We start from the raw sequence: 24376 nt of genomic DNA, 5'->3' as shown, positions 1-24376 counted from the left end.
GTGGGAGATGGCAGAGGGTAAGAGATAGGGAATCAAGAATGGGAAAAAGAGCAAAATATACGGGAAACAAGAAATGGAAAATTACTTGTTGATGATAACATGTATGTTGATGTGCTTGATTGAGTCAATATACAGTGTATTCTGGATGAAAAGTCTCATTTTGTATGCTCTAATGAAGTACAGTGAATGAATGTAAATAAACAAATTAAAAAAAAAAAACCATAACCTCCCTCGAAAGTATTAAAAGCAGATTAGTCCATGCAGAAAATTGAATCTTGGATGTTGAAGGCAAAACCTCTGATCTAGAAAAAACAACCAAAAAAACTGTGAAAATAACCCCCCAAAATGAGAATACTGTAGAAGAAAACTTTCCAAACCCAGAGAGGCATTCAAATATCCAGACCCAGGAAATACAAAGAAACCCACATAGAATCAACCCAAGAAAAAAAAAAGAAAATCTACAAAGAACCCTTATAGAATCAACCCAAGAAAAAAAAAAGAAAATTTTGGAATTTTTATTGGGGGGAAGGGAGTGTGAAATGAGGGTTAATGCATTTTATCTTATTGTTTAAAAGCCACAATTGAGGGACTAGCAGATGGTATAAGAGTTACATCACTAGACTCTCATGTAGCTGATTGTGAGTCCCAGACCCGGTGACTTAAAACTCACACCAGGTTTGTGTGTGTGTGTGTGTGTGTGTGTGTGAGTGCCCAAGGTCGTGAGAGGAGAATGGAGAAGAAGGGATTGCAGCATGCCACCCCCCCATGGGGGCTGATTTCTTGCTTTTGGTCTCTCTGTTTCTCTGGCAAGTGCATGTGCCCTATAGCAGAAATTTCTCTAGAAAATGAATGAATGAATGAGTGAATACAAATAAAAGCCAGTCTTGGACCAGACTTGAAGGACAATGGTTAAGGGAGCCAGATCCCACTTGGTGACGATGGTTTGAATACTGGCCCCAGTGGGTTGAAAACTATGCTTCCCGTGTGTGTGTTTGTGTGTGTGTGTGTATGCGTGCACACATGCCTAGAATCTCAATACAATGATAAATGGAGGAGATGGGTTTGCTGCATGACTGTGCTAATTTGGGGGTGATTCCCTCCCCCACTTTTGTTCGTCTGTCTGTCTGTGGTGAGCACATATATCCTTTGGTAATTAAAAACAAAAGCCAGACTCTCAGACTCTTGAAATATAATGGCTTTTAAGATATTCATAAAATAAAGGAATTCTCCAATTTTTCTGAGATTGTGGTAGTAACATGAGCTAGCTCCTGGGACTCAGTTTCAATCTCACTCCACATGCCCGAGGCTCGCCTTCCTGCATGGTGGCCTCTTCTTTGCCACCTTGCTTTAATTTCTGCACTTTCATTGACCTTCTCACCCTTTCCAGCCTCGTATTTCTAGATGTCTACACGTTTTCTCTAATTGGACTTCAAGGTATGAAAAATGAACAATTCTCTCTCATTCTTTCCCACCAAATATGCATCTTTTCTCAGTTCTGACATTCTAATGCTCTTCTAGTCCTCACTGGAATATTTTTCGACCAATTCCTCTAATTTCCACTGCCACCCAAATGGACTTGCATACAACAAATGGTCATAAGTCCCCAGTGTGCAGGAACCCTGGCTCTCAAATCTTAACACAGTCCCTAGTAAATTTACTTCTTTCTCTCTGAGAAGATTTCTTCCTTTCTGCTTAAATCTCCTAAAGCTTCTCTCTCTTCTAAATAATCCAACCAGACTACCTGCAGCAGCTGCCATATTCTCTGCCTTTTTTCTGTCACTTTGAAAGAAGTGTCCCTGCTCTAAGGTCAGACCCTTCTCTGTGCTCAGGGTCTCATCCTCTCCCTCCTCCTCCTTTTTCTTCTTCTTCCTTCTCCTTTTCTTCTTTTTCTTTTAGTAATTTACCAGAGAGTGCCTATGCTCACTGGAAAAGAGACAGGAAAAGTAAAAAAGCAATCTTTTATGGGGAATTATCACACCACAATCCTTTCTCCTCCATCTCTCCCCCTTTCCAGGATTTTGAGAATGCATGCACATGCATCTGCTGTTTCCCAAGCTGACAAGTCTGGGACTGGAACTGCACAGTTGGCTATGTGGCATCCAGCTACCCTAACCATCAGGCTATGGGCTGGCTTTTCTCTCACTTTCTTAACATCTTTTTAGCGTTATTCCATCTCTGTCTTGCATCACCTATTTCTTTCTCTCTACTGGGTCATTCTACTAAGTACAGAAATATAACATAAAACTACCTGTCTTAGAGAAAATCCTTCTTTGATCCTGTATCCCCTCTGATATTGTATCTCTACTTGGTTGCTCTTCACAGAAACAATCCATGACAGCTGTTCACCTCACCCAGTCCCTTTCCCTCCTCAATCTTCCCTGCCTGAACTATCTTCCCATCTCTCCACTATGATGGCTACTGTCAAAGTTACCAAGGCCTTATCTTGCCACAAGTAGGATTGACACTCAGCCAGAGGTGTTCATCTTCTCGACTATCCTCTTTCTTTAGAATACCCCTCCTTGAGGCTTTCAGGACCCTTGCCCACCTTGTTTCCCCCTTGTCTTATTGGCCACATATGCTCAATGTCTCCTAGAAGCTCTTTTCTTATGACCTTGTATAGTTCAAGAATTCTCTATCTTAGGCTTTTTTTTTCTTTTCTCTTTTTAATTTTTTAACCTCTCTTCCTTAGAAATGTTCTTCAATACGGAGCCCTTTTCCCACTCCACTTCCCCCATTATATGGTTTCAATGTCATCTGTAAGCTTATTATTCTCAACGTTACATCTCCATCTATGACCTCTGACCTGAGTTGCAAACTCACATTGCCAGCTACCTACTTGACACCTCTAATTTAAAATCCAACAGGAATCTCAAGCATAACACAACCCCAATAAAATTATATGCCATTCTTAAGCCTTCCTCAATACCACTAAATGGTCCTACCATCCACTCAGGCCCAAACTTAGAGGCCATACTTGAACCTTTAAAAAAAGCTTTTAATCCACAATAGTTAAGTCCCAATAGTTCCATATCCCAAATATGCTGACATAATTCGTCTCTTATCCTTTCCCTAGATACATACCTAACCTAAGCCACCATAATTTGCTCCAATGGTGATAGTAACTACCTAACAAGGTACTCCTGCTGTTCTAATATTCATTATCTTCATAGCACCAACAGTGATTTCTAAAATGTAAATCCTCAACAGAACAAAACCCAAACTCTTCACTATGGCTTGAAGGACTCTAAACAATCTGGTCTCATGCTGTTTCTCTGATGATATACTCATTCTCCACCTTGTTCAGATTTTTCAGCCACAGTGGCCTTCTTTCAGTTCTCTAAACATCCTCATTCCTGTCTCAGCGTTCTTGCATCTGCTGTTACTGTTGTTTGGAATGCATTTCTTCTACATTAAAAAAAAAAAGTTTATTTTATGTATTGAGAGAACAAGAGAGAGAGAGGACACAAGAAAGTGTGAAGTTTTTAAAAACAGTTTATTTTATGTATTGAGAGAGCGAGAGAGAGAGAGGACACAAGAAAGTGTGAAGACAGAGCAAGAGAGAAATCATCCACAACAGAAAGCATCCATCATACCATGATCCCCTTTCCCAGCCTTCTGGCCAGCCAGGATCATGGTGCTTGTGTGCATGCCTTGCATGTTTCAGGTCAGCCTGGGATCTGAACCTCAGTCAATCATGTGGCTTCAGCTTTCCAGAGTGGCATGCTATTTCCTGTGGTACCATAGCTGGGCTTTTCCCTATCTTTGAAGGTTTCTTTAACAGTCTTTTATTTTTTACCTTTTAGTTTAAGTTTCATCTTAAATGCCCTCTTCTCCAAGAAGACTTACCTAACAAAATGAGTGGGTCTCATTTCATTTTACAAAATTACCTTACTTCATCTTTTTTTTTTTTTTTAAGAGATTTTTGCTATAGGGCATGTGCGCTTGCCAGAAAGACAGAGAGAGACAGAGAGACAGAAAGCGAGAAATCACCCCCCAGGGGGGATGGCCACGCCGCAATCCCTTCTCCTCCATTCTCCTCTCGGGATCTTGGGCACACATACACACATGCCCGGTGTTGAGTTTAAGCCAGTGGGCTCGGGACTCGAACCGCGGTCGGCTACATGGGAGTCCAGCGACATAGCCATTACACTAACTGCTGGTCCTGTTACTTCATCTTTTTCAGATAACTTTGTACATAAAATTATCTTATTTACTAATTTGCTTATCTTTGCTATTTATTAGTTAGATTTTTCAGCACAAGAATTACCCTAAACTTAGTGACTAAAAGAAACATTCATCAATTTATTTATTTTCAGAAGGCGTATGCACTCAACAGAAAGTGGGAGAGGGAGGAAGTATCTTCTAATGGGTCATGGTTATGCCAGAATCCCTTCTCTTACACTTCTCCATTCTGTCAGGGCTTTGTACATGCACATACATGGGCTTAACATGTTTTTCAAACCCTGGGCTAGGATTCAAATTATAGTCAACCATGTAGAATACAGCTCTCTTAGCCACTAGGCTAGGGGTCAACTCTGAAACATTTATTGAATTCATAATTCTTTGGGTAGACCAATTGGACTGGGCCTAAATGGGTGATCTTCTGGGTTCGCTGGCACCCAAGTAGATGTTTCTGCTTCTGGGAGTGGATTGGCCATTGACTGGGCTGTTGGGACACTAGGACTAAGTTTGTCTCACCACCCCAGGCTTACTCATATGGTGACAGGATTCTTGGGCAAATACACCTGGACCAGTACTCTTAAGGTTTGATTTCGACATTGACATAATGTCTCTTCTGCCTCATCCTATCAATCCAAATTCAGTGGGAAAACAAACTACCTCTTAATTAGAGGAGCTACAGATAATATTGTGAAGGGTCATGGATATAGGGAGAAAAGACTAGTAATCACTTTTGCAAATAATGTACAATAATGTCATATTTTTGCAATTCATTTTAGATTCTTAGTATCTGAATCTCTTTTTGAGTTTGGGAAATTACTTATGAATTCTTTATATGGCAGAGAAAATTTCTTCCTGTAGGAACAGAACAAGCTATATATTTTCTTTCCATTTCTTTTAATTAAGGGCCCAGGTATGTGTGCATTTTAGAAGTGGGCAAGCTAACAGACTCCCTGTAAAGTTGATTTTCTGGTGAGCAGGATAGCAAAGATGACTGTCAAGTTGGTCTTATTTGCAGTACAATGATGTCTCTTGTGGGAAAGTGGCAAGGGTGTAAGCTAAGCACCTTGGTCCCTACTGCAGTAGCTGAATTCCCTATCAGGCCAGTTTTATGAAAGATCTTCTATGTTGTTCCTGGAATCTAGGTTGGTGCCTTATTCTTTAGCCTTCTCGAAGATTCTGTGAGTCACTTGATACTTTCCTAACAGATCCCTCTTCTGCGTAATCCCTCAGGTCCAGCTTTGGTTTGCAATAAAGAGCTGGGCTTAGCTCTTGGTACCAGGAATGGGGTTAATCTTTCCCACATAACAAGAAGAGTGAGTTAGGTGATTTCCACAGGAGTCCTGCTGCTCTCACAGCTATCAAGGACTCTCCTATCTTCCTAGTTGGCCATCCTTAGGGTTCACTTTATCTCTGTGCCTCTTTGCCCCAGTTATCATGTCCATGTTCTCAGCAGTAATGGGGAATATAAGGTGGCACCAGCTGGTTCTATTCCTTTTATCAAGAAAGGAGAAAAGGTGTCTAAGAGGTGGTCCTTTAAAGCATCCCTTAAGTCATTTTGGTCTAAATGGATGAGCTGGCACTTCACTGCTACAAGCAACGGGAAGGGAAATACCTGGTTTCCTGACTTCCATGGCAAAGGCTTGAGAATGTGTGCTAAATTAGGTAATAAATAGCACTTATTACGATGTTAGTTTCCCCTTTGGAACAACAGATCTTGTAGCTGGCTGTACTTTATTCACTATTGTCTCTTTGGGACCTAAAATAGTGAATGGTAAATATGCAGCTTCAGATTTTCTTGAGGAAAAAGTTCTTTTTTAAAAATCAACCCACATATTCTTTGAATAGCAAACAGTAAAAATTTTCATTACATAAAACTTTAATTTACATACATTCTTTACATGGTGGAAGCCTTTATGAATTTGTAGTATATTAAGTTGCTGTCCACATTCTGTACTTGAACACACAGAAAAGCCTCAGAGCACTCAGCGCACCTGCGACTTGGTAGTGTCGTGGCAACCCACTGCTTACGCAAAGCTGCATTTGTGCGAAGGATCGGATGTCTGGTTCCTAGGTTGACCTGCACCTGCCAGACACATATATCCGTGATCCTGGCTGGCTGGGAAGGCTGGTGCAGGGGCAGATATTGTGGCATAAGACCCTCTTGGGTGTTTATTTATTTATTTCATCTGTTTCTTAATCTCATGAAAGAAATAAACTTTAAAAATTCCTTGACCGACTGAGCTTTAACCAACTATCAATGTCTAGAGACACTTTGTTCAAAATCTGTCTTGTGTCTTCCGTCTTGCTTGCATTATAAATCTATCATTTTATTCCAGGCCCATAGTAAATTATTAAAGCTATGTTTTCATACTGTATTTATCTCTGTAGTCTTTTCTATCCTGTTCTGCATTTCATTCTGCTACTATTATATCACCTTGAATGCCACTTTCATCTTACTCTCTTTCTCAAAAATCTCTATTAGTTCAGTTGTAATAAACCCTTCAGCCTGTGATCCAATTCCTTGCATTAGCTGGTGTGCTCCCCTGCATCAGCAGTTTGTCTGGTAATCACCCACAAGTCCAGCTAATCTCATGGCCATCTGGTATACACTGCATATCAGTAAATGCAGAAGGACAAGTTCACTGGGACAAAGGCAGCAGACTGCACTGTAAAGTGAATGAGCGAGACTAGTCTAAAATGAGACATAGCATAGGTGAAGTTGGGCAAGCTTCTCTATCAAAGATGGCAGGGCCAATCATTCTGAACTTGTATTTATTCTACAGTCTCAAAGGTGGAACTCACATGGGGCAGAGGGTCTGACTGAACTGAAGCAGAACTAGCCTAGCTTCATCTAATCTGTGGGGTACTCATAGCAGTCTCATCATCCAGTGGAGAAATAGAGCATAAAGATCGAGAACAGTGGGTCATCATACAGACAATGACAAGGGAAGGCTGAAGGTCAGGGGCTTATCCTTCAGCCCAGCCGAAACAAAGGCAATCTCTAGACAGTCTACAACCATGGACAGTCAGACTTGGCTCTCAGTCTGAGGCTGGGGAGGCTGGGTCTGCACTTTGCAGGACCTCATTGTTGGCAGTCAGAATGGGTTGAATCAGGAGTAACAGGTCCATCTTTCACTTGTCTTTATTTCTCTATATTTAAAAATATTTGCTTTTTGTAAGAAGCATGGTCCTTGCTGGTGTTATATGAGGGGGATTTTGAAAAATCATAGGATGATTACAATGCATCTCAATTTGTTGGATGAAAAATAGTTTAAACCATTTTTATAATAGAACAGTATAGGGACGGATAAAATTGGCATGCTGCTTTTCAGGCACAATTAAGACTTAAATGTCAAGCTTTGATTAAAACTCTAGCCTATGATTATGTGTTCATTCTCCTTTTTCATTAGGGGCACTTTGATGGAAACAGTTGAGAAACAGATTCTGAGGCAAATAAAAGACTGCTAGAGGCATTGTGGCTATTGTGGAAATTGTTCATTAGAGATATATGTACTAGGAATTTAAACAGAATGAAAAAAATGTTCATTTTAGAATGGACTAAAAATATCATGTTTGAGATTTCAAAAATGATTCTTTAACAGGAAGAGAGAGTTCTTAATGATAGCAGTTTGTGGTGAGGATGAGAATTAAACTATTTGAAGAGATTATGCAAATGTCTTTTTTAAAAAAGAAAAAAAGAATTATTTTATTTAACTTTATTTATTTATTTATTTTAATTTGACCTGAGAGAGAGAGAGAGAGCGAGAGAGCGCAAGCCTTCAGGTCTGGGAATCTAACTGCAGTTAACCATGTGGGAGTCCAGTTACCTCAACCACCACACCACCTGCTGGCCACCCGAATGTCTTTTTAGGTAAAAAATGTTGTCAGTCTAAAAGGATTTCAAGGTGTTTTCTTACTTAAAAAATCTATATCTATTTTTAAAAAATAATTATTTTTGCATAGTGTACCTTTATTCCATAGTGTCTATTTCCTCTAAATAAGAAGGATCTTTAAAATATTTTAAATTAATCATTTAATCTAATTGCTTGGATAGAATGAGACTTTCTAGTGTCATCACTTCATAAAAAATTGAAATCTTTTAGTATCTAAATATTCTCCTGTGACAGTGCTAAGAACACACCAGGAGAGATTTATCCAAAGCATTCTTTCCACTGGCTACTTCCAATAACTTATTTGAAACCCCAAGGACTGCTTATTAATTGATAAAGGAATGTATAAACTTAGGGTTTACTTACCTAATTACTCTAAGCAGAAACTTTGCTCTATTGTTCTGCTAAGATATTTATGAATTACTTGTGGATTGAGTCATCTCACTTTTTCTTTTAAATTTTCTTTCTTCTGAGAGAGAGAGAAAGAGAGAGAGAGAGAGAGAGAGAGAGAGAGAGAGAAAATTCCCCAAAAGGTCCTGACGTCACAATCCACGCCCAGCTTCGGCCAGCACCACATCATAGGCACATGACCAGTGTACTCAGGGTATGCAAGCCCAGAACCTTATGTAAGTCAGTCTCTTAGAGCATCACATTTCACTAACGTGCCTCTGTCCAGGCCCTGACTTGTTTCCTGAACTTAGCTTGACTGTATGTCTTGACAATAGCTGTATTTTCCTTCACTAATAGTAAAGTTATTCCTTTTCATAGTAAAATAAACTAGATTCTTTTACAGTATTTTAAATACTCTGTAGACTCTCTATTATAGAGTGGATTTATTCCTGGCAGTCAAATACTTTGGAGAAGCCAATATTTTTCATTCTTTCACTCAGCAAATGCTCATAAAATTCTGATCAAATGATAACTCAGTAATTTAGGCTGAATGAAAAATGGGTACTATTCAAACAGCAGGATTTTATATTTTAATTGAGTATTGTTTAAGGAATTTCTGAGATATGTAGACAGAACTTTAATAATACTGTTTCTCCCTAAGACTATAATAGATCTCAAGAGGTTTTTCATTATTGTTCTATGTGTTAATCATAACCATTTTAAGTTGTAATTTAGATTACATTTAGATCAGTTTCATCTGATACCCTGCTGTTGGAAATGTGAAATTCCACTATGATTTTGGGGTTTATGTCAACATAACCTAGACTACCTTGTCTGTGATAAACTCTATTCCTATCACAACTGTAAATCTGTAATTTCTAGAGTTTGTTTCATTGTATGAAGAATAACATTTATCTCTTTCACAATTCTTTTTCTCTTAGCTATCCTATGACATGAATTAATCCCTCTATTTGAATATCTCTCAAATCTTTTCTTATCCTCATTTCCCTCCTGACCACGAGCATTGTATTAGTAACTGCTTTTGGGCATCACTGCTTAGATGTCTTTCTATAACCACAAACTATGTTTAAAATGGAATCTGTTGGGAACCAGCAGTTAGCGTAATGGCTGTGTCGCTGGACTCACACGTAGTCGACCGTGGTTCGTGTCCCGGACCCGGTGGCTTAAAACTCACACGGGGTGCGTGTGCGTGCGTGCCCAAGATCCCGAGAGGAGAATGGAGAAGGGATTGCAGCGTGACCATCCCCCCTGGGGGGGTGATTTCTCGCTTTCTGTCTCTATGTCTCTCTCTGTCTGTCTGGCGAGTGCACGCGCCCTACAGTGAAAATCTCTCCAAAAAAAAAAAAAAAAAAAGGAATCTGTTTACTCCACTCCTGGTTTAACATTCTCTGTGTCTGATTTTTTAAAAAAATTATGCTTTATCACTGTACATCTTTTTACCCCACTCCTGGTTTAACAGTCTCTGTGTCTGATTTTTTAAAAAAAATTATGCTTTATCACTGTACATCTTTACGGTGTACAAGTTGTTTTTTCTTTTTTTTTTGGAGAGATTTTTGTTATAGGGCGCATGCGCTCGCCAGGCAGACAGAGAGGGACAGAGAGACAGAAAGTGAGAAATCACCCCCCAGGGGGGATGGCCACGCCGCAATCCCTTCTCCATTCTCCTCTCGGGATCTTGGGCACACACGCACACGCACCCGGCGTGAGTTTAAGTCACCAGGTCCAGGACGCGAACTGCAGTCGACTACATGGGAGTCCAGCGACATAGCCATTAAGCTAACTGCTGGTCCCTGTACAAGATGTTTTTTCTAGGATGAATACAGTGCGTATGAGTCAAGTTGAAGATGGTTACCATATACATTATTGTCAACAGATAACATTCTCTTTTTATGTTGTCTATTTTCATTAATGGAACCACAATTTGGCTAGGCTTGTAAAACTTGAGCTATCTATTGCAGCTGAGCAATTGTAATTGTAAATTCTCAGTCAAAGCTGGCTCTTCTTGTCATCTGTGACCCTACTGCTTCATGCAGGTTTTGCTGAACAATTCTCTGTGTCAGATTCTTTACTTACATTATTCATTTAAAGGATTAAATAAATTACCTATCTCCTTGCCTTCCACAGCCAATCTATTGTTATGTTATTTTGGGTTTACCTCTAAAGTTTTTGGGAATAATTTCCTTCCTTTCTGTTCCTATTCTCATGACTCTAAGTCAACCTCATGAACTCTTGATTTAACTATTTTTGGAGCTGCCTCACCGATTTCTGTCACCAGTCTCCTCCCTCCAAATCATCTAACAGCAGTGTCAAGGAAGTGTTCAGTTCAGAAATTACATCATTTCCTTCTTAAAAATCTTTAGTGCATTTCTATGCTTTGTAGAATAGAATCAAAACTCCTTAGCCTGGCCATTTTGACTCTCTACAATGTGGCCTCAACACATTATGTAGGCTTTGACACTAGGTAGAGAACATTAGTGAAAATGGTTCGGACGCTTCACTATTTACTAACTGTGCTCTCTTTGGTAAATTACAACTCCAAGTTACCTGCTAGGAAATCAGGAATAGTACTAGGAATAATAGAAACATAATAGTAACATATATCTCTTAGAGTGGTCATGAGGATTACATGAACCAATTTGTTTTAATTCATTTAAAGCATTAAGCATAGTGCCTGGCACAATGGAAGTAACAATACATTTTATCATTGTTATAACTACGGCACTGTTAGATGAACATACAAATAAATGTTGTATATTTATGGAACTTGCTATTAGATTAGCTCTATCCTCTATATACGTTCTAGAAATGGGAACTATTTGAGTTTTATGTTCTATTCCATTGGTTTATGTGTTTGCTTTTCCCCCAGTACAATGATGGTTTTGTTACTATGGCTTTATAGTATACTTGGATATTTGGTAGTATGATGCTTTCAGCTCAGTTCTTTTTGTTCACTGTTATTTTGGCTATTTGAGGTCTTTTGTGATTCTATACAAATTTTATGATTGTTTTTTCTATTTCTTTTTTTTTTTTTTTTTTTGGAGAGGTTTTTGCTATAGGGCGGGTACGCTTGCCAGAAAGACAGAGAGAGACAGAGAGACAGAAAGTAAGAAATCACCCCTCATGTGGGATGGTCATGCTGCAATCCCTTCTCCATTCTCCCTTCGGGATCTTGGGCATGCATGCACACGCACCCGGCGTGAGTTTAAGCCACGGGCTCCAGGACTCGAACCGTGGTCTACTACATGGGAGTTCAGCGACATAGCCATCATGCTAACTGCTGGTCCCTGTTTTTTCTCTTTCTATGAATAATATTATTGGTATTTTAATAGGTATCACATTGAATCTGTATATTGCTTTTGGCAGTATGACATTTCATTAATATTTATTCTTTTTTTTTTTTTTGAGAGGTTTTCGCTATAGGGTGCGTGTGCTCACCAGACAGAGAGACAGAAAGCGAGAAATCACCCCCCAGGGGGGATGGCCACGTCGCAATCCCTTCTCCTCCATTCTCCTCTTGGGATCTTGGGCATGCACGCACACACGCCCGGCATGAGTTTTAAGCCACCGGGTCCGGGACGCGAACCGTGGTCGACTACGTGGGAGTCCAGCGACATAGCCATTACGCTAACTGCTGGTCCCAATATTTATTCTTTTAATCCATGAACATAGAATGTCTTTCCATTTTTTGGTACCTTCTTCAATTTCTTTCATCAGTGGTTTAAGGTTCTCATTATAGAATTCTTTTACCTCCTTGGTTAAGTTTATTCCTAGGTGCTTTATTTATTTTGTAGCTATTGTACAAGGCTTTAATTTTTAAAATTTCCTTTTCACCTATTTTGTTACTACTGTTGTATTTATGGAATTGCTACTGATTTTTGTATGTTGTTTTTGTATCCTACAACTTTATTGAATTCATCAGTTCCAAGCTTTTTTTTTTTTTTTAAATAGTGAAATCTTTGAGGTTTTCTATGTATAGGTCATAATACCTGCAGACAGGACAATCTGTACTTTTCCTTTCCTGTTTGGATATCCTTTATTTCTTTCTCTTGTTACACTGCTCTGGCTAGGACTTCTACCACTATGTTGAGTAAGAGTGGTAAGAATAGGATCCTTGTCCTCTTTTAGTTTTAGAAAAAAAGCACTCAGCATTTCCCCATTCAGTATGATATTAACTGTTCGGGTTTGTGATATAAGGTATTTATTATATTGAGGTAGATTCCTTATATCCCTAATTTGTTGAGAGTTCTTATCATAAAGGGTTGTTGGATTCTGTCAAATACTTTTCTGCAACTACTGAGATGGTTATATGATTCTTGTCTTTTAATTTGTTGATATGATGTATCATGTTTATGGATTTGCATATGTTGAATCATCCTTGTATGCCTGGAACAAAAGCCACTGGTCATGGTCTATAATATTTTTGATGTGCTATTGGAGTAAATAGTAAATTTGATAGTATTTTGTTGAGAATTTTTCCATCTATGTTTATTGGAATATTGGTCTATAGTTTTTTATTTGTTTTGGTATTAAGATAGTTCTGGCCTTGTAGAATGGGTTTGGAAGAATTCCCACCATTTAAATTTCTTAAAGAAGTTTGAGGAGAATTGGTATTAAGTTAACTATTTTTTAAGGTTTTGTAGAATTCAGCAGTAAAGCCATCTGATCCTGGGCTTTTCTTTGTTGGGAGACTTCATTATGATGAAAACTTACTGGTTATTCTTGCTCTGTTCAGTTTTTCTATTTCTTTGTGGTTCACTTTTAGAAGGTTATATGTGTCCAGGAATCCATTTCATCTACACAATTCAGTGCATTGGTGTATGGTTGTTTATAAATGTCTCTAAATGTCTTTTGTATTTCTGTGTTACCAGTTCTAACATCTCCTTTCTCATTTCTGCTTTTATTTATTTGGGCCCTCTCTTTTTCTCTTAGTCTAGCTAATCGTTTATCAATTTCTGCTTATTTTTAAAAAAGATAACTTTTTGTTTCATTGATCTTTTGTATATATATTTTTTGCATCAAGTTTTTTATTTCTTCTCTTACTTTCATTATTTTTTTCTTCTGTGCATTTTGGATTAGGTTGTTCTTGTTTTTCTAGTTCTTTGAGGTGACTAGTCAGATTGTTTATTTAAAAGTTTCCATTCTTTTTTTTTTGATGATGTCACTTATTGCTATTAACTTCCTCTTAGAAGTGCTTTTGCTGTATGCCATAGGTTTTAGTATGTTGTATTTTCATTTTTCCATAAATTAAAAAATTTCCATCTTGATTTCTTCTTTAACATAGTCAATCAAGAACATATTTTTAAAAACAATTTATTATCATCAGGACCAGCAGATGGCGTAATGCTTACATCGCTGAACTCCCATGTAGTCAATCATAGTTCAAATTCCAGACCTGGTAGCTTCAAACTCATGCCAGGTGCATGTGCATGCATCCCTAAGATCCCAAGAGGAGAACTGAGAAGGGATTGTGGTATGGCCATCACCCCTTGGGGTGATTTCTCTCTTTCTGTCTCTCTGTCTTTCTCTGTTTCTCTGGCGAGCACACGCACCCTATGGCAACAGTCTCTAAAAAAAAATTATATGTATTTTTTACCTTTTCAATTAATTTTATTTATTTTTATTTCATACATTTAATCACTATATATCACTTTGCTTGTAAGTTGAATTTACCTGATATGAATACACTTCACACTAGTCCAGATGAATATACTAAACACATTATCATGAACCATTAAAAAGCCACTTCTGTGTCCCATAAATGTCCTGCCTCTCTATTTTCCTCCATAATTTCCTCCCTTACATTCTCCTCCTTCTCTCCCCCTCCTCCCATATTGTCTCCAAAATCTATAACCATTTTTGATGTTTCTATATCCTCCAATGACTCAGTTTCCAACAGAGTGTGAACAGTTGGTATATATTAGGTGGAGACATACAATGTCTCTCTTTCATACCCTGGCTTGCTTCACTCAGCAGCAAATTTTCCATATTCATCCACTTTTTATCAAATACCACCATCTTGTTTTTTATGATTGAGTAGTATTCCATAGAGTATCTGTGCCACCCTTTTCCAATTCATTTATCTGTTTGTGGACATTTGGGTTGGTTCCATGTCTTAGTAATTATGAATAATGCTGCAATAAACATAGATAAACATGAGCTTTTCCGACTGAGTGTTCTCTTATCTTTTGGGTAGATACCCAGGAATGGAATTGTTGGATCATTTGGTAGTTCTATTTGTATGTCTTTGAGGAACTTCTATATTGTTTTCCACAGTGGCTGGACCAATTTACATTCCCACTAGCAGTGTAGGAGAGTTCCCCTTTTCACCACATCCCTGCCAGCACTTACCATTTATAGTTTAATATTCACCGTTCTGACTGGGGTTAGGTGGTACCTCATTGTGGTTCTGCATCTCCCTTATGATGAAGAATGTTGAGTATTTTAGCTGTTTGCATGTCTTCGTTAGAGAGTTGTTTATTCAGCTTCTTTTCCCATCTTTTAATTGGGGTTGTCACTTTTTTTTTTCAGGTAAGCTGCTTGAGTTCCCTGGTTATTAGTCCCTTATCTGAAGCGTAATTTACAAAAATCTCCCATTCTGAGAGTTGTTGATTCACATTAATTACTGTGTCTTTTGCTGTGCAGAAACTCCTTAATCTGATATAATTCCACTTGTCTACTTTTGGGATTATTGTCTGTGCTTTGGTGGTCTTATTTAAGAAGTCTTTGCCTACCCCAATGTCTCCCAGAGTTTCTCCTGTTCTTTTTTTTTTTTTCCTACCAGTAGTTTTATAGTTTGAGGTCTTAGGTTTAGATCTTTGATCCACTTTGAGTTGATTTTTGTTAATGGTGAGCAATAGGGGTTCAGATTCACCTTTTTGCAGGTGGATACCCAGTTATTCCAACACTATTTGCTAAAGAGGTTTTCTTCATTCCAGTGAATTGACTGGTATCCTTTGTCAAAAATCAATTGGCTGTAAGTTTTGGGGTTTATTTCTCAAGTCTCTATACTGTTCCATTGGTCCACGCATATATGTTTTTGTGCCAGTGCCATGCTGCTTTGATCATCACGGTGTTGTAAAATATTTTGGGATCCGGGAGTGAGACGGTTTTGTAAAATATTTTGGGATCCGGGAGTGAGATGCTGCCCACTCTGCTCTTTTTGTGCAGTATTGCTTCAGCAATATGGGGTCTTATGATTCCAGAGAAATTCTAGGATTGTCTTTTCTAGATCTGTGAAGAATGTCTCTTGTAATTTGATGGGGATTGCATTCAACATGTAAATTATTTTGGGTAGAATTGCCATTTTTATTATATTAATTCTCCCAATCCAGGAACAAGGGATGTCCTTTGACTTTTATGTGTCACTGTCAATTTCTTTTTGAAGATTTTCATAGTTTTCTTTGTAGAGGTCTTTGACTTCCTTGGTTAGATTTATTCCTAGGTATCTTCTTGCGGCTATGGAAAATGAGATTTCTTTCTTCAGTTCTGCCTCTGTCTGCTAGTTGCATGTATACAGAAATGCTATGAATATTTCTAAGTTAATTTTGTATCTTGCCACTTTACTGTATTCACTTTTTACTTCCAGAAGTTTATTTTTATGGATACCTTTGGGTTTTCTATGTATGTGATCATGTCATCTGCACATAGAGATAATTTCAACTCTTCTCTATTTGAATGCCTTTCTTTCTTTCTCTTGTCTGATTGTATTGGGGAGGAGTTCCATCACTGTATTGAAAAAGGGTGGAGAAACTAGGCAGCCTTGTCTTGTGCCAATTTTTAGTGGAAAAGCTTTTAGCTTTTTCCCATTCAACATAATGTTAGGTCTAGGTTTTTCATAGATGGCTTTTATTATGCTGAGAAATAATCCTTCTATGCCTATTTTGCTGAGAGTCTTAATAATGAAGAGATGTTGTATTTTGTCAAATGCTTTTTCTGCATTGATTGAAATGATCATATGGCTTTTATCTTTCTTTCTGTTAATATGATGTATTATGTTTAGGGTTTTGTGTACGTTGAACTACTCTTGCATCTCTGAAATAAAGCCTATTTGGTCATGATGAATAATGTATTTTATACGTTGTTGGATATGATTTGCTAGTATCTTGTTGAGAATTTTTGCACCTATATTCATCAGATACATTGGTCTGTAGTTTTCCTTTCTTGTTGTATCCTTATCTGTTATGGGAATGAGGGTGATGGAGGGTTCATAAAATGAATTTGGAAGGGTTCTTTCCTTTTGGATTTTTAGAAATATTTTGAGAAGAATGGGTGTTACCTCTTTTTAAAAAGTTTTGTAGAATTTGAAGTCATCAGGACCTGGGCTTTTCTTTGTTGGGAGGTTATTTATTACTGATTCAATCTCATCATTTGCTAAGAGTCTATTCAGGATTTCTATGTCCACCTGATTCAATCTTGGTAGATTATATGTGTCCAGGAATGTGTCTGTCTCATCCAGGGTTTCTTGTTTGTTGACATAGAGATGCTCATGGTATCCTCTAATGATGCTTTGTGTTTCTATTATGATTGTTGTAATATTGTCTGCTTCATTGTAAATTTGATACATCTAGTTCCTTTCTCTCTTCTTCTGAATTAGTCTAGGTAATAGTGTGTCAATCTTGTTTATCTTTTCAGAGAACTAGTTTTTGCTTTCATTTACTTTATACTTCATTTTGTAAATTTATTTCTGCTCAAATCTTTATTATTTATTTTCTCCTGGCAATTTTTTTAAAAAAAATTTTTGTTTTTCTAATTTCCTGCGGTATGATGCTAGGCTGTCCATTTGCCACCTTTCCATCTTTTTCTTGTGTGCATTAATTGCTATGAACTTCTCTCTTATGAAAGAGTTTATGGTGTCCCATAGATTATAGAAACTTGTACACTCATTATCATTTTTTCCATGAATCTTTTTATTTCAGGATTAATCTCTTCAGTAGTTGTAAGCTCATTCAGAAATAAGTTATTTAGTTTCCATGTATTTGTGTATTTTCAAGGGTTTTTACTGAAATTGATATCAAGTTTAATTCCATCATGGTCAGAGAAGATGTTGGATAGAATTTACATGCCTTTGAATCTGTAAAGGCTTTTTTGTTCCCTATCATGTGGTCAGTCTTAGAGAAGGTACAATGCAGGGGTGAGAAAAATGTGTGTTTTATGGTTTTTGGGTGGTAAATTCTATAGATGTCTGTCAAATCCATCTGATCTATGATATTTTTTAGGTCCTGAATCTCTTTGCTTACTTTTTGTTTTGTTGATCAGTCTAAAGGATATAGTGGGGTGTTGAGGTCCCCAACAATTAAGTGTGCTGTAGTCCATCTCCCATTTTAGATCCCACATTTAGGAGTTCCTCAATTGGGTTCACAGATATTAATAAGCATTATATTTCCTCAATAAAAGAGCTCTTTTACTATTATATAATGCCTTTGTCTCTTCATACAGTTTTTGCCTTAAAGCCTATTTTGTCTGACATCGGTATCATGACTCCTGCTCTTTTTTGATTTCTGCTTGCATGGAATATCTTTTCCTAACCCTTCACTTTTAGTTTATGTATGTCTTTATCCATGAGGTGGGTTTCTTGTAGACCACAGATGGAGGTTTCTATTTTTTATCCATTCAGCTAGTCTTTGTCTCTTGACAGAAACATTTAATGCATTAACATTCAACGTTATTTTTGATATTTCTGGACTTGTCCCTACCATTAAGTTGGTCATTTTCTTGGTTGTTTTTTGTTCTCTTATTTTTGTCTGTCTTTATTTATTTATTTATTTATTTATTTATTTATTTATTTTTGGTATAGCACTCCCTTAGACCTTCTTGAAGAGCTGATCTGGAGTTAACAAATTCTTTCAGGTTTTATTTAATTAAGAATGTTTTTTATCTTTTCTTCCCATATGAAGGATGATCTCGCCAGGTATAGTAATCTTGGTTGAAACTGTTTTTCATTTAACAGTTTGAATAAATTTCTCCATTCTTTCCTTGCTTGCATTGTTTTCAATGGGAAGCCGGTGTTAGCCTGATGGGATAACCTTTGTAAGTAACTTGATGTTTTTCTCTTGCCAATTTTAGTATCTTGTCTTTGTTGTTTTACCCAGTTTGCGTATGATGTGCTGTGAAGAAGATCTTCTTGGGTTGATTCTTTGAAGTCCTTTGTACTCCTTGGGTCTGGATGTTTGAATATTTCCCTAGGCTTGGAAAGTTTTCTTCCAGGGTTTTATAGAATAGATTTTCAATGCCCTTATTAGTTTCTTCGTCTTCTGGGATACCGATTATTCGGATGTTTGAATGTTGAATGGAATCCAGTATTTCTCGTATATTGCAATTTTATTTTTGGTTATTTTCTCTATTTTTTTGGTTATTTTTTCCTAGGTCAGATGTTTTGTACTTCTTCATCTCCTGTAGTTCATTGTCTCTTTTCCCTTGCATCTTCTGGAGTTTATTGTCTCTTTTCTCTTGCATCTCATTAAGTTTTGCCACTATGAATATTCTGAATTATTTATCTGACATTTCCACGAGTTCCACTGTGCTATGTGTGGATGATGAAGAATTGTTATTTTTCCTTGGAGAAGAGATTTTTTTTTGAGAGAATTTTTTTTTTTTTTTTTTTTTTTTGCTATAGAGCACATGCGCTCACCAGAAAGAGAGACAGAGAGACAGAAAGCGAGAAATCACACCCATGGGGGATGGACACCCAGCAATCCCTTCTCCTCCATTCTCCTCTCAGGATCTTGGGCACGCACGCACATGTGCCTGGCATGAGTTTAAGCCACTGGGTCTGGGACTCGATCCATTGTCGACTACATGGGAGTTCAGCGACATAACCATTACGCTAATTGCTGGTCCACTACGTGAGATATTTTCTTGGTTTCTAATATTTCTATTGCCTCTGCTGTGGTTTCTGGTCAACTGATGGATTAAACGTTTCTTCCCTGTAACCTGAACTTTTGTTGCTGGGACTGGGTGTTCTAGATTCTTCCCAGATTCTGGAGTGAATGATTAGAGTGTGCAGTTCCCAAGGCTGTCTCTGGCCTTGGTCTGTACACTTGCTTCTGCCACAAGGGAGCTGGAAGGAATGGTGGGGTGGAAATTGGAAGCAAGAGCCATCATCATTATTATTATTTAATTTGTTACAGGGCACTTGTGAGAGAGGGAGGAAGAGAGAGAGCGAGCACAAGTGAGCTGCCAGGTCTAGGACTTGAGCTCCAGTCAGCCATATGGGAGTCCAGTGCCTTAACTACCATGCCACCTGCTGACTTCTTGAGAACATATTTTAGTTTCTGTGAATTTCTATGACTTGCAATGTTCTTGTTGATGATTTCTCATTTTATTCCATTGTGGTCAGCACAGACACTCAATACCATTTTTAAAAATTTGTTGAGATTCGTTTTGTGGCCTAACATGTGGTCTATCCTAGAAAAGGATCCATGCATTTATAGAAGAATGTGAATTCTGATGTTCTGGAATGAAACATTGTGTAAATGTCTGTTAGGTCTTTTCAGTTTGTGGTATAGTTTAAGTCTAACGTGTCTTTGTTGATTTTCTGTCTAAATAACCTGTCTGATGCTGAGAGTGGGATGAAGTCTCCAACAATCATTGTACTAGAGTTTATTCTCTCTCTTTCGGCCTAGCAGTAACTGTCTTGCGTTTGTCTGCTCTCATGTTGGGGGCATACATTCTCACAACCGATAGTTCTTCTTGATTAGTTTATCACCTTATGATGACCTGTGTTATTTATTTTTACAGCTTTTAAATTAAAGTCTCTATTTTTATGCCAGAGGGCACATTTGCACACACAAATGTGTGTTTGAGAGATAGAAAGCATCCCTGCCAGGGTCTGGTCATGCGCAGTCCAAATTAAAATATATTTGATCTGATATCAGTATAGCTACTCCTGCTCACTTTTGGCTTCATAGATTATCTTTTCCTGTCATTTCACTTGTATTCTATGTGTGTCTTTATAGGTGAGGTGAGCTTCTTGCAGGCAGTATATAGTTGGGTTTTGTTTTCTTATATACTCAGGCAATCTATATATTTCAAATAGGGAACTTAATCCATTTAAATTTAGGTTTTTTTTTTTGAGAGGTTTTTGCCATAGGGCATGTGCACTTGCCAGACAGACAGAGAGAGATAGAGAGACAGAAAGCGAGAAATCACCCCCCCCCGGGGGGATGGCCACGCCACAATCCCTTCTCCTCTGTTCACCTCTCGGGATCCTGGGCACGCACACACACGCGCCCAGTGTGAGTTTTAGTCACCGGGTCCGGGACGTGAACCATGGTTGACTATGTGGGAGTCCAGCGACATAGCCATTACACTAACTGCTGGTCCCTAGGGTTTTTATAGATAGGTTAGAATTTATTCCTTCTATTTTTTTTTAAATTTAATTAATTTTTTTAGCTTTCTGCTATAGGATATGTACATTCTCCAGAGAGAGAGAGAGAGCGAGAGAGAGAGAGAGAGAGAGCGAGAGAGAGAGAGAGAGAGAGCGAGAGAGAGAGAGAGAGAGAGACAGAGAGAGGGAGAGAGAGAGAGAGAGAAATTACCCACCAGGGAGGATGGCTAGGCCATAATCTCTTTTCTTTCATTCTCCTCTCAGGATTTTAGGAATGTATGCATACACTCTGGGCATGTTTTTCAAGCTGCAAGGTCTGGGATTTAAATCACACAGCTGGCCATGTGGGATCCAGTACCTTAACTACTGTATCACTTGCTGATCCACTCCTGTGATTTCGTTAGTGTTTTCTGGTTGTTTTGTGTCCCCCTCCTCCACTTTATTATAGTTACTGTCCTTTTACTCCCAGTTGTAGGGCCCTCTTAAGGATGTCTTCTAAGGCCAGTCTAGTGAAAGTGAAATCCTTCAGTTTTTCCTTGTTTGAGAAAGACTTTATTTCTCCTTCTATTTTGATGAATACAATTTCTTTTTCTATCTTGATGAACATCTCTTCCCATCCTTGGAAATTTTTTTGGCTAGCTCTTATTAAATAAGGTTTCAGTCCCTGTTTGTAATGTCTCCTGTAACTCTCATGGTAAGAATGGTTGTCTGCTCTGTACTATCCCATAAATCTCAAAGGCTGTCTTTATTCTTTTTCATTATTTTTTTTCTGCTTTTTCCCTGACTGGATGCTCTCTAAGGATTTATCTTCAAGGTCTGAGATTCTTCCACTTGCTCTAATCTGTTGTTGAAGTTTTCTATTTTTAACTTTATTATTTCAGTTTGAGAATTTTGGTTTAGTCCTTTTTTTATGATTTCTAACTCTTCTTGTAGGATTCTGTAGAATCATTATTATCATTATTGTAAATTCCCTTTCAGGCATTTCAAGAATTTCTTTATCTTTGGGAACTATCATTTGAGAATTATTTTGTTCCCTTGGAAGTAATAACTACCCCCCCCCTTTTTTTCTTTCTTTCTCCCTTTCATATTTGTTGTGTCCCTATGTTGATTTCTGTACATCTAGTGGGATAGTTGCCTCTTCTCATTTGGGGGTTAACTCTCTAAGTGGAACTTTTTTTTTTTTAATTTTTGAGACTGTGCTATTTAGCATTGACTTGGGTGGGTGGGTGTTTTGGTTTTGAGTAAGCATAGGAGTGTAATCTCCATAGGGTTTCTTCTATTGGATTCACTGACAGTGGTGACCTGTGAATGTCTCAGTGTTCTAGATGTTGTGTGTTTGTGATAGTAGTGGTGCAGTTATGTTGGGTGTGGGGATCACCAAGTGAGTTACTTGGCTGTAGGAAGAGGTAGGGGCTGCAGATGTTGGCCCACAGTCTCTAGGGAACCTGTTGATCCCATAAATGGAATGGGAGCAGACACCCAGGATGACAGGGCAAAAAGTCCTGGCCTGAAGACACTGAAAAGCCATTGCTGGGGGGTGAAACTTGTGCACTGCAACTGTGATGGGTGCCAGGCTCAGTGCTAGTCAGGAGAGGGACTTTCCAAGTCTGCAGGGCTATTCCAGTAGGGAAGGGTCCACGTGCTCATGTTGCAGTGTCTATCATGCTTGGCATCTTTCTTTCATGGATGTCTACAGGTCCTGGAGGTTTCTCACAAAAGGCTGGGGCCCTCTCTCTGGAGCTGCTATGTGATCTGGGTCCAGGGCAAGTTGAAGGCAGTAGGGGCTAAGGCTGGAGAGCTCTCACAGGGGGTGGAAGACAGTGTGCTTATGCCAGCATGTGAGCTAGGCCTAAGGAAAGCCAGGGGTTGTCCTGGCAGAGGCTGAAGGGCCCCACAAAGGGGAAGGGCCATGTGCGGGAGATACAACATGAGCTGAGATCAGCAAGGGGGACCTTGTTTTGCCTATCTGATCCTTGGAGCAGTCTTCCCACTGCACTTGTATAGGTTTTACTCTAGCAGTTGTTCTGTTCTTCAGAGCAGTCCTCTCATTGCACTGGCCTATGTTCTGGAGTATGTAATGCTATGTGGATTTGGATGCCAGCATCATAGCCCTACTGCTCAGTCTAGCTGGCTGCAAACTGCCCATGCAAACATGGTGCGATTTCAGTGGATTCTCAGGACTGTGCAGACTTGCAGGTGGTTGATCATTTGTGCAGGTTTTATCTTGGCAGTTGCTCTGTTCTCAAAATGACATTGCTTTGCAGCAGTTTGGGTCCTGTAGGTTGGGGTTAACCAGGGCAAGCTCCTTTCCTGAAGGTATGCAGCACATGAATCTTAGAAGCTTCCATGGCCCTGACCTCTCAGGCAGCTAAGAATGCTGTTCATGGTGATATGAGAACTTGCTGGGATCTCTTGCCCATCTTTTCCTAGCAAAGGAGAGTTTCTGCTGATTCCAGTCAGTGCGTACTTCTGTTCCCTTTCTGTGGTGTTTCTCTCAGATTCTCATAATTCAGAAAATTTTCAATTTCTGTTAGTAATTTCAAGTGTTCTTCCTTAGAAATTCCAGTCAAATGTGTCTAAGTAATTAGTATTTTATGTCTTGATTGAAAAGGAGACAAGTGCTGGGCACTTTGGCCATCTTGACTACTAAAATTTAATGATTTTAATTGACATTTAAAAATTGTATATGTTTGTGGGGTATGGTGCAATGTTTTGACACATGTATACATTGTGTAATGGTTAGCTCAGAATATCAGCATATCTATCTATCCATCTATATACCCCTTAAACATTTATTATTTTTCATGCTATGGACATTTAAAATATTTTCTTCTAGCTATTTGGAAATATACACATTATTGTTATTGTAGTAACCCTATGGTACACTAGAATACAAAAAAAAAAACCCGAAATGCTTTACAAGTTTGTATGTCCTCCTTGTGCAGGGGCCATGCTAATCTCTATATTGTTCTAATTTTAGTATGTGTGTTGCTGAAGTGAACAACTTGGTGTGAATTTTGGGGGATTTATAATACATTTTGCCAAATGTGTGGGCAAAATGTTGTTAATTATCAAAGTGGTGTGTGTATTTGCCAGAGAGAGACGGAGAGAAGGAGAGGGAGAGAGCATCCCCAATGAGGCATGGCCATACTGCAATGCCTCCTCCAATTCTCCACCCTGTTGGCACTTTAGGCATGCATGTACATTCACGGGGGATGTTTAAGTCGCCAGGGCCAGTATATGAACCACAGTTGATCTGTGGGAGCTGGCTCCCTTAACCAGTAAACTACAATACCAGTCTCCAATTTAGGAATTCTTAGCTAATATTTGTGGGAATACTTTTCAGGCCCACCTGTTTTCTCCTTTTATTTTTAAGTTCTTTTGTTGTAGTCCCACAGGATCCTGAAGCACTGTTAATTTTTTAAAAATAATCTATATTTTGTCTGCTGTCCAGACTGGATAATTTCAATTGTCCCATTTTCTTCTCTTTTATTTTTTATTTTTTTCTTTAGAGAGATTTTTGCTATAGGGCATGTGTGCTCACTGGAGAGACAGAGACAGAAAGCAA

At 38.4% G+C, this 24376-nt stretch overlaps 1 long non-coding RNA gene and 1 other non-coding gene across 2 annotated transcripts in view; both read right to left on the bottom strand.

The window, feature by feature from the left end:
• LOC102497319 (uncharacterized) overlaps positions 1–24376 on the bottom strand; it is a 66059-nt gene that overhangs the window by 22442 nt on the left and 19241 nt on the right. The window lies entirely within an intron of this gene.
• Positions 23709–23812, bottom strand: LOC114008768 (U6 spliceosomal RNA). Its single transcript, XR_003550269.1, has one exon. It is a non-coding gene; the product is annotated as a U6 spliceosomal RNA (small nuclear RNA).

This window comes from Tupaia chinensis, unplaced genomic scaffold (genome assembly GCF_000334495.1).
Source record: "Tupaia chinensis unplaced genomic scaffold, TupChi_1.0 Scaffold000046_3, whole genome shotgun sequence".
NCBI lineage: Eukaryota > Metazoa > Chordata > Mammalia > Scandentia > Tupaiidae > Tupaia > Tupaia belangeri.
This window is presented reverse-complemented; position numbering and strand designations above follow the sequence as displayed.